This window comes from Ooceraea biroi, chromosome 9 (genome assembly GCF_003672135.1).
Source record: "Ooceraea biroi isolate clonal line C1 chromosome 9, Obir_v5.4, whole genome shotgun sequence".
Lineage (NCBI taxonomy): Eukaryota > Metazoa > Arthropoda > Insecta > Hymenoptera > Formicidae > Ooceraea > Ooceraea biroi.
In genome coordinates, this window is record NC_039514.1 from 4,690,251 (window position 1) to 4,698,731 (window position 8,481).

An 8,481-nucleotide genomic window follows, 5' to 3' on the forward strand; every position below is an offset into this window, starting at 1 on the left:
TGATTGATGGAATTGAGAAAAGATGGGATTGGATTGCTAAGGGTACGAAATTTAGTTTAAACCAGTTTAAACATGCTATTGTATTACGTTGGTTTTGAGTTACACAAGTTTTAAATTTAATGAACAGTATTATGAACAGATTTTCGGTAGTCCTATGGGCTCTCCACTATCGCCGGTGTTAGCGGACTTGGTTATGGATGATTTAGAGACCTTTTGTATCGGAGCGCTTGGTTTTAATGTACGGACCTATTTTAGATATGTGGATGACGTATTTATAATATTACCAAAAAACAAAATACAAGAGGTTCTTACTGTTTTTAATAACTTTCACCCTAGGTTGCAATTTACTTATGAAATGGAGATTGACAATTCGATCAGTTGTTTAGACATTACAGTTATTAGAGAGAAGGGTATACTGATTACTGATTGGTTTAGAAAGGCGAACTTTTCTGGTCGGTATGTTAATTACTTTTCGAACCACCCTGACAGCCATAAAATTGGTGTGATAACGAGTCTAGTAGACAGAACGATCTTACTATCAGATTCTCGCTTTCACGTGTCCAACATTGAAACTGTTCGTAACATTTTGATTGACAATTGTTATCCTCCGACTTTTATTGACAAACACATTAACAATAGAATTAGAAAAATTAAGTTTAATACCACGGATAGTAAAAGGAAAGACACACAGAATAATAGAAATGTATTGAAGATTCCTTAGATAAGAAACTGGAGTGAGACAGTTAAAAGAGAATTGCATACATGTGGCTTCAATGTTGTATACAATTTATATAGGAAATTAGACTGCGTAATTAAAAGAGGCAAAGATATGTTGAAAAACAATCAAAAAACTAATGCTGTTTACAAAATCGACTGTTTAGACTGTAATTCTTGTTATATAGGACAAACAAAAAGGCATGTAAGTACAAGAATTAAAGGACATAAATCGAATATTAGGAAACCCGCTAGTGCACATTCAGTGGTCAGTAAACATAGATTGTGTTATGATCACGAGTTTGATTGGGAGAATGTTAAGATATTATATCAAGAAAATCATTACAAGAAGAGGGAAATTGCTGAGATGTGCTATTAGGTGGTAAACTTAATTTCTGCCATTTTTTCGTCTCCAAAATTGATTTGTTTCGAAGAGAAGATGAATGAACCTCAATCAAAGTAATTTCCTCCATTATCTACTACTTTATCCCATCTCTCCGTCAACAGGGCAATCCCACGACGGTAGAACGCGGTGTTTTTCGAGACGACCCATTCATCCACCCATTTTTGGACTTGTAACTGGAAAAGTGTGTGTCCGTAAATGCGTGTTGCATCGATCGGAAGAGATGGTAATCCGACGGTGCCAAGTCTGGAGAGTACGCTGGATGCTGGAGGACTTCCCATTCAAGCTCTACAAGTGTCTGCTTCACGCTTTTTGCAACATGCGGTCGAGCGTTATCATGCAAAAGAATGACTTTGCGTCGATTGTTGGCTACGGATGGTCTTTTTGCATCAACTCGTCACTCAATCGACATAATTGCTGTTGGTAGCGATTAGCTGTAACGGTTTCATTTGGACGCAAGAGCTCGTAATACAGCACACCCTCCTGGTCCCACCAAATGCAGAGCAAGGTCTTATGCCTGTGAATATTCCTCTTCGGCGTTGAAGTGGATGGTTGGCCGAGGTCCACCCGTGATTTCCTCCGCTTGGGATTATCAAAATAAATCCATTTTTCATAGCCAGTCACGATACGCTACAAAAAACTCTTTTTTCTTTGCATGGCAAGTAAAGAAATCGCGATAGACAAACGATTCAAAATGGCATTTTCTGACAACTTATGTGGTAGCCATGTCCCTTCCTTATGAATTTTTCACATGGCATGCAAGCGTTTTGAGGTGGCCATTGGAGTAACATTTAACGCTTTCGATAACTCTAAAAGCGTTTGAGCTGGATTCTCATCGAGCAATTCTTGCAGCTCAACATCTTCACATTTTTTCGGTTGTCTGGGACGTTCTTTGTCTCTCACGTCAAAATCACCGTTTCGAAAGCGTTCACACCAAACTATACATGTTCTTTCCGATGGAGTTTAATCACCATACACTTCGGATAATAAGCGATGCGTTTCAGCTGCGGCTTTCTTGAGGTCGAAGTAGTAAAGAAGCACATGTCAGAAAAACAGCTTATCGCGGTTCATTTTCAATCGATTGGAAAATCTCTTTGGCGTCGAGAAATCTCACCTGTGAGGACTGAATCACTTTCAACAATGTCTAAACTACAAAAGACATGCGACTTCACCGTTGAAACTCGCCAGCGTTGGAGCCGGCACCCTCTAGTAGCAAGCGGCAGGAATTAAGTTTACCATCTAATATATGTATATAATATATAAAAGGATTTAAGAATTCGATTAACTTACAGAGAGATACGGAGAACTTGTCGAATATATGTATATGATAGTGTTTTGAAAAATATATGATGGTACATTAGGCTGGGTGTTGTGATAACACACAGTATGTACCGTAGTTGTGTTCGATAATGTATTGAGGATGGATGTCACTTGGCGTGGCTTGCTGATATCTTTTATTACAAATCTGTTATCTTTATTATGAATAATTTACTTAATGTCTGATGTCTTTTCTTATGGTTGAGGTGTTGGTCGGTTTCTGCCAGTAGGTATAATTTTGTTTTTATAGAAGGAAGTTAACTGTGTTTATACTGATACCTTTTTTAAAAAAGGTACAAAAAAGCGCCAAGTATACGAAAGTTCTTTCAAAAAAGAACTCTACAAAACTAATGATATCAACAAATTGCGCCAACTACAATGGGTATTTATGCAAACTAGAAAATCTATTACTTTTTATTATTACTCTTTGGCCGATATTCATTGTTGATTTTTATTTAAGAACATTTTAAGTACATTCATAAGATATTTGAATTGATACGAATAAATATTTTAATACATATACATATACAGGGTGTTTCCTAAGTAAGTAGACAAACTTAAGGAGGATATTCCTTGGCTTATTTTAAGAAGAAAAGGTCATATAAACATATGTCCTAAACTGCTTTGTTTTCCAAAAAAAAGTACATCACTGTTTTCGTTCACTTTTCGTTTATTATAGAACAGTTTGTGTTATTGCAAATGAAACAAATGAAAAACAATAGTAACCAAAAAGAAAAATTATAACGAAAAAGAAAATAGTAACTAAAAAGAAAAATAATAACATCACAGTAACTGCTGAAAATGTTCACCTGCAGCCATGATACACGCCTCGACTCTCCTTTCCATTGATTGACGTACACGCTCAAAAATACCTGGAGTGTTACGTATTCTTTCACATCCATCTATTATGCGATTTCTGAGATCTTCTTCATTTTGAATAGGTGTAGCGTAAACTAAAGATTTAAGCTGTCCCCATAGAAAAAAATCTACTAGATTTAAGTCTGGGGATCTTGCAGGCCATAAATGGTTTGGTCTTTGAGTACCTCGACCGATCCATCGATTGGCAAACTTCCTGTTCAAAAATTGACGAACTGCTAAGCTAAAGTGGGGTGGAGCGCCATCATGCATAAACCACATTCTATTTCTGAGCATGAGTGGAATATCTTCCAAAGGTAGCTCATCTTCAAGAAAATGTAGATACGAAGCACCGTTAAGTCTCAAGGGAAGAAAGGCGGCCGCGCGGCGCAGTCTGAAACGAGTATTCACTTGCGGCGCCGCGAGACCATCCCCACTCCATCCCCACCGCTGTTGACTCGTACTGCAAAAGCACGCTATCCGAAAAGTGAACGAAAACAGTGATGTACTTTTTTTAGAAAACAAAGCAGTTTAGGACATATGTTTATATGACTTTTTCTTCTTAAAATAAGCCAAGGAATATCCTCCTTAAGTTTGTCTACTTACTTAGGAAACACCCTGTATAAATATGTCAATACAAATGTGTTTTTTGAAAATACTTGGCGCTGCTAAACCGAATAAAAAATTCTCAACAAATCGAACCAATATGTTAATTGCCTTATTCTCTTTCTTCCTCTCTTGTGAATATGTGTGTGTGTGTGTGTATTTCAGCGATTGTGTTATGTAAGTTAGGTGTGTGTGTGTGCCCCTCTCTCCTGCGCGCGCACGCGCGTGTGTGAGACATTAGAGTTAAGTATAGAATAAGTGTAATTAATTACATTTGTACATTTCGGCAAGTTGTTGTGTAAATTAGAGTCTAAGCAAATTATTGTAATGTTTAGATTATTTAAATACTAAGAGGATTTTTTATTCGATTTAGCAGCGCCAAGTATTTTCAAAAAAGACATTTGTATTGACATATTTATATATGTATTATTATTATTAGCTGGCATTTGATGGGACGACAGTGTCTTGTCGAAGATGGTGCAGGATTTTACCAAATAATTCTTTACGATTATTAATTATTATTATTATTAGCTGGCATTCAAAACTCGAAAGTTCATAGCTGCAATTACCAAAGTTCGCCATCGATCCCTGTCCTGAGCTACTGCCTCCCAATCCTCACTCTCGGCGCCTATATCATTGAGATCTGACTGAATATTGTCTACCCATCTACGTCTTGGTCTACCTAACGGTCTCTTGCCATTTGGTCTACCCGTCATAATTTTATACGCGGTTCTATCCTTTCCCATACGCGCGACATGACCCGCCCACCTTAATCTGCGTGATTTAATTACATTAATTATATCCTGACTATCATAAAGTTTATGCAGCTCGACGTTGTGTAGTCTCCGCCATTCCCCCGTTTCCTCATCGCGTTTCGCCCCGAAAATTTTCCGTAATACCTTATTCTCGAAAACCCTAAATTTCTTTTCACCTTGTAAAGTAAGTGCCCACGATTCACTTCCGTACAAAGCTACCGGGAGAATAATGGTTCGATATATTCTAAGTTTTAAACGCCTAGATAATAACCGCGACCCAAGTAATTTACGGACCGAATAAAAGGCTGCATTTCCCGCGTTGATTCTTTTCTTAAGTTCTACCCCAGTATCGTTTCCCTGATTAATAATCGTTCCCAAGTATTTAAAATTGTCTACTCTTTCGAATATATTATCGCGAACCTGTAAATTATCGTTATCCTGATCCCTACTAGTTACCATGTATTTGGTCTTTTCCACACTAACCTGTAAACCGAGATATTTAGCATAATCTATCAATAATTCCGCATTTCTTATAATCGTTTCCTTATCGTTGCCTAGCCACGCAGTATCATCCACATATGTTAAAACTTGAGTTTTACCGTTCAACTGCAGGCCATCCCCACTCTTCTGTACTTCTCTAATTGCATATTCTAAAACTAAATTAAATAAAAGAGGGGATAATGCATCGCCTTGTTTTAGCCCACTATGAATATCAAAAGTGTTTGAGATTTTGTTACCGACTTTTACTCTACCCTTTGTCTCTTTTAAACAAGCCTGAATTAAACTATTTAATTTTTTGGGTACCCCTATATAGGCCAGAATTTTAAACAGTGTCGCTCTGTTAATTGAATCGTATACTTTTTTAAAATCTACATACAATTGATGGACTGGTTGACCAAATTCCCATTTTTTCTCTAAAATTTGTCGAAGAGTAAAAATCTGATCCGAAGTTGACCTATTTCTCCTAAATCCGCATTGATGATCCCCGATTATATCTTCCGCGTATGGTGTCAATCTCGCGAGTAAAATGTTCGACAAAACCTTATAACAAGTTGATAAAAGAGAAATTCCACGATAATTATTGCAATCCATTTTATCCCCCTTTTTAAAAATCGGAACTATCAACGATTCTGTCCATTGTTCCGGCAGCTCTTCTTTATTCCAAATAATTTTAACTAATTTATGAATTTCGTTCGTTAACTTATTTCCCCCCAATTTTAATAGTTCTGCCGGAATCAAATCTATACCCGGAGCTTTGTAATTTTTTAGCCTTTTAATTGCGTTTTTAGTTTCTAACACCGTCGGTTCGTCGATTAAAGGTTCCGCCGTATATACTTCTAAGTTTTCGACAGCCGGATCATTTTCAAATTGGACGTTTAATAGCTGATCAAAATAATTTTTCCACGTATCCAAAATTCCTGCCGTGTCTGTAATTAAATTCCCGTTTTCGTCTCTGAGCATCTCCGTTTTAGGCTGAAACCCTTTTCTCCAGTTATTTATTCCTATATACATCCCGCGTACGTTTTTATTTCGACAGTTTTCATCGATCTCCTCTACCTTACGTTTTAAGTAGTGACGCTTCTTACTTCTAACTAAATCCCTGGCCGATTTACTACTTTTATTATATACCTCTTTGTTAGTGTCCGATTTATCCGATAGCCATCTTAACCGCGCCTTAGTTCTTTCTTTAATCATGTTTTCGTATTCCAAATCAAACCACGGTTTATTTTTACTTCTTCTGCAATAACCGATCGTACTTTCCGCCGATTTAATCACAACATCCCGTACGTTTTCCCATTGCTTATTAACCGCGTTATCTTCCGTTTCGTCGACTTCTTCTAATGCCTCGAATCTATTAACTACTTCGATCGCGTATTTGACGCCGTTGTCTTCTTCCGCGAGATTACGTACGTTTATGCGCTTAATTCCGGCCGCCTGTTCTTTATTTTTCCTTGTCGAAAGACGCTCTCTAATTTTTGTAATGACGAGAAAATGATCTGAATCACAATCTGCCCCTCTGTGCGACCTAACATCAAGAATATTCGTGTGTCGTCTCCTATCCACGAGAACATGATCGATTTGATTAATCGTATTTCCGTCTGGGGAAATCCACGTTTGCTTATGTATGTTTTTATGTTTGAAGCACGTGCTTTTGATAATCATATTTCTACCGGTCGCGAAATTAATTACCCTATTACCATTTTCGTTGCTGCCATCGTGTAGGCTTTCCAATCCGATGGTCGGTTTAAAAATTTCCTCTTTACCAATTTTCGCGTTAAAGTCCCCTAACACGATTTTCATATAATCGCTTGGTAACTGATTTATGATGTGTTCGAGCTCGTCGTAAAATCCGTCTTTAATTTCGTCTTCCTTATCTTCAGTTGGCGCGTGTGCGTTTATTATCGCGATTTTATACCAACGACCTTGTACGACAAGTAACCCTAACCTTTCGTTGACGAACCTAATATTCCTGATCGCGGACGAGATTTTGTTGTTAATCAAAAAACCGACGCCCAAACTATGGGTTTCCGACCCCCCATAGTGTAGTGTATACGCGCCCGAATTTACTGCCCCATTCCCGTCCCACCTAGTTTCTTGTAACGCGACGATCTCCGTTCCGTATCTCCCTACTTCCCGTATCATAATTTGAAACACGCTCGGTCTATATAAGCTTCGAACGTTCCACGTACCTACCCTAATATCCCCCCCGTTTTTCGACTTTGTGCCGCATGAATTCCTCGAAGTACCCCTCACCCGGAGATCCGAACGGAGGGGTATTTTACCTCCGGAAAATTTTACCCCGAAAGAATCCATGGCGACTTCTGGTTGTTTCTTGATAATAGTCGTTTTACGGTGTGAGTTTTTCAGACCTACGCCCAACCCCCGAACAGGAGGGCCATTTCCAGTCGGCTGTCCGCGGCTGCTTATTCAATTTATTCGCAGCTAGCCTCACATAGAGGCCGTTCCTCTATCCGCAACCTGAGGACGCGCTGTGTCGTAGTGTCTGGGACCCACTCTCTTAGGGAGTTACTACACCTAGTTAACCTACCCCTAAGACTAGCGGCTGTTGTGCTAGCACAGATTTATATATGTATATGTATTAAAATATTTATTCGTATCAATTCAAATATCTTATGAATGTACTTAAGATGGTCTTAAATAAGAATCAACAATGAATATCGGCCAAAGAGTAATAATAAAAAGTAATAGATTTTCTGGTTTGCATAAATACCCATTGTAGTTGGCGCAATTTGTTGATATCATTAGTTTTGTAGAGTTCTTTTTGAAAGAACTTCGGGCGCGTAGAGTTCTTTTTTGAAAGAACTTCGAGTGTGTAGAATTCTTTTTTGAAAGAACTTCGGGCGTGTATACTTGGCGCTTTTTTGTACCTTTTTTAAAAAAGGTAATTTTGTTGTGATTTCACACATTTTGTAGTGTGAAGTATTCTTTTTTATACTATATGAGGATTTGCATAACACGAAACATTATCTGTATTTTGTAAACCATGTTAACCCCAAGCAATATTTTGCCGTGATATTTAATTTTGACAATTCTCTTGAAGCAATTACTTTTGACAATGCCCATGGAACATCTTTCACTTTGCGATAGCGTTCTTTTGTAACAATAATTTACAATGCGATTTTAAGACATAAAACTTAAAATTTAGGCTCGATTGCACCTTTGTGTTTTTATAAAGGGCACATAAAAAAGAGACGAAGAGTGAATTAAGAGTGAATATTCTCAATTATAAGCTTTATAATAAATATTCTAAATATTTTACTATTTTTATTTTTTAATTATATCGATATCTTAACAAATGGCAAAGGTAGC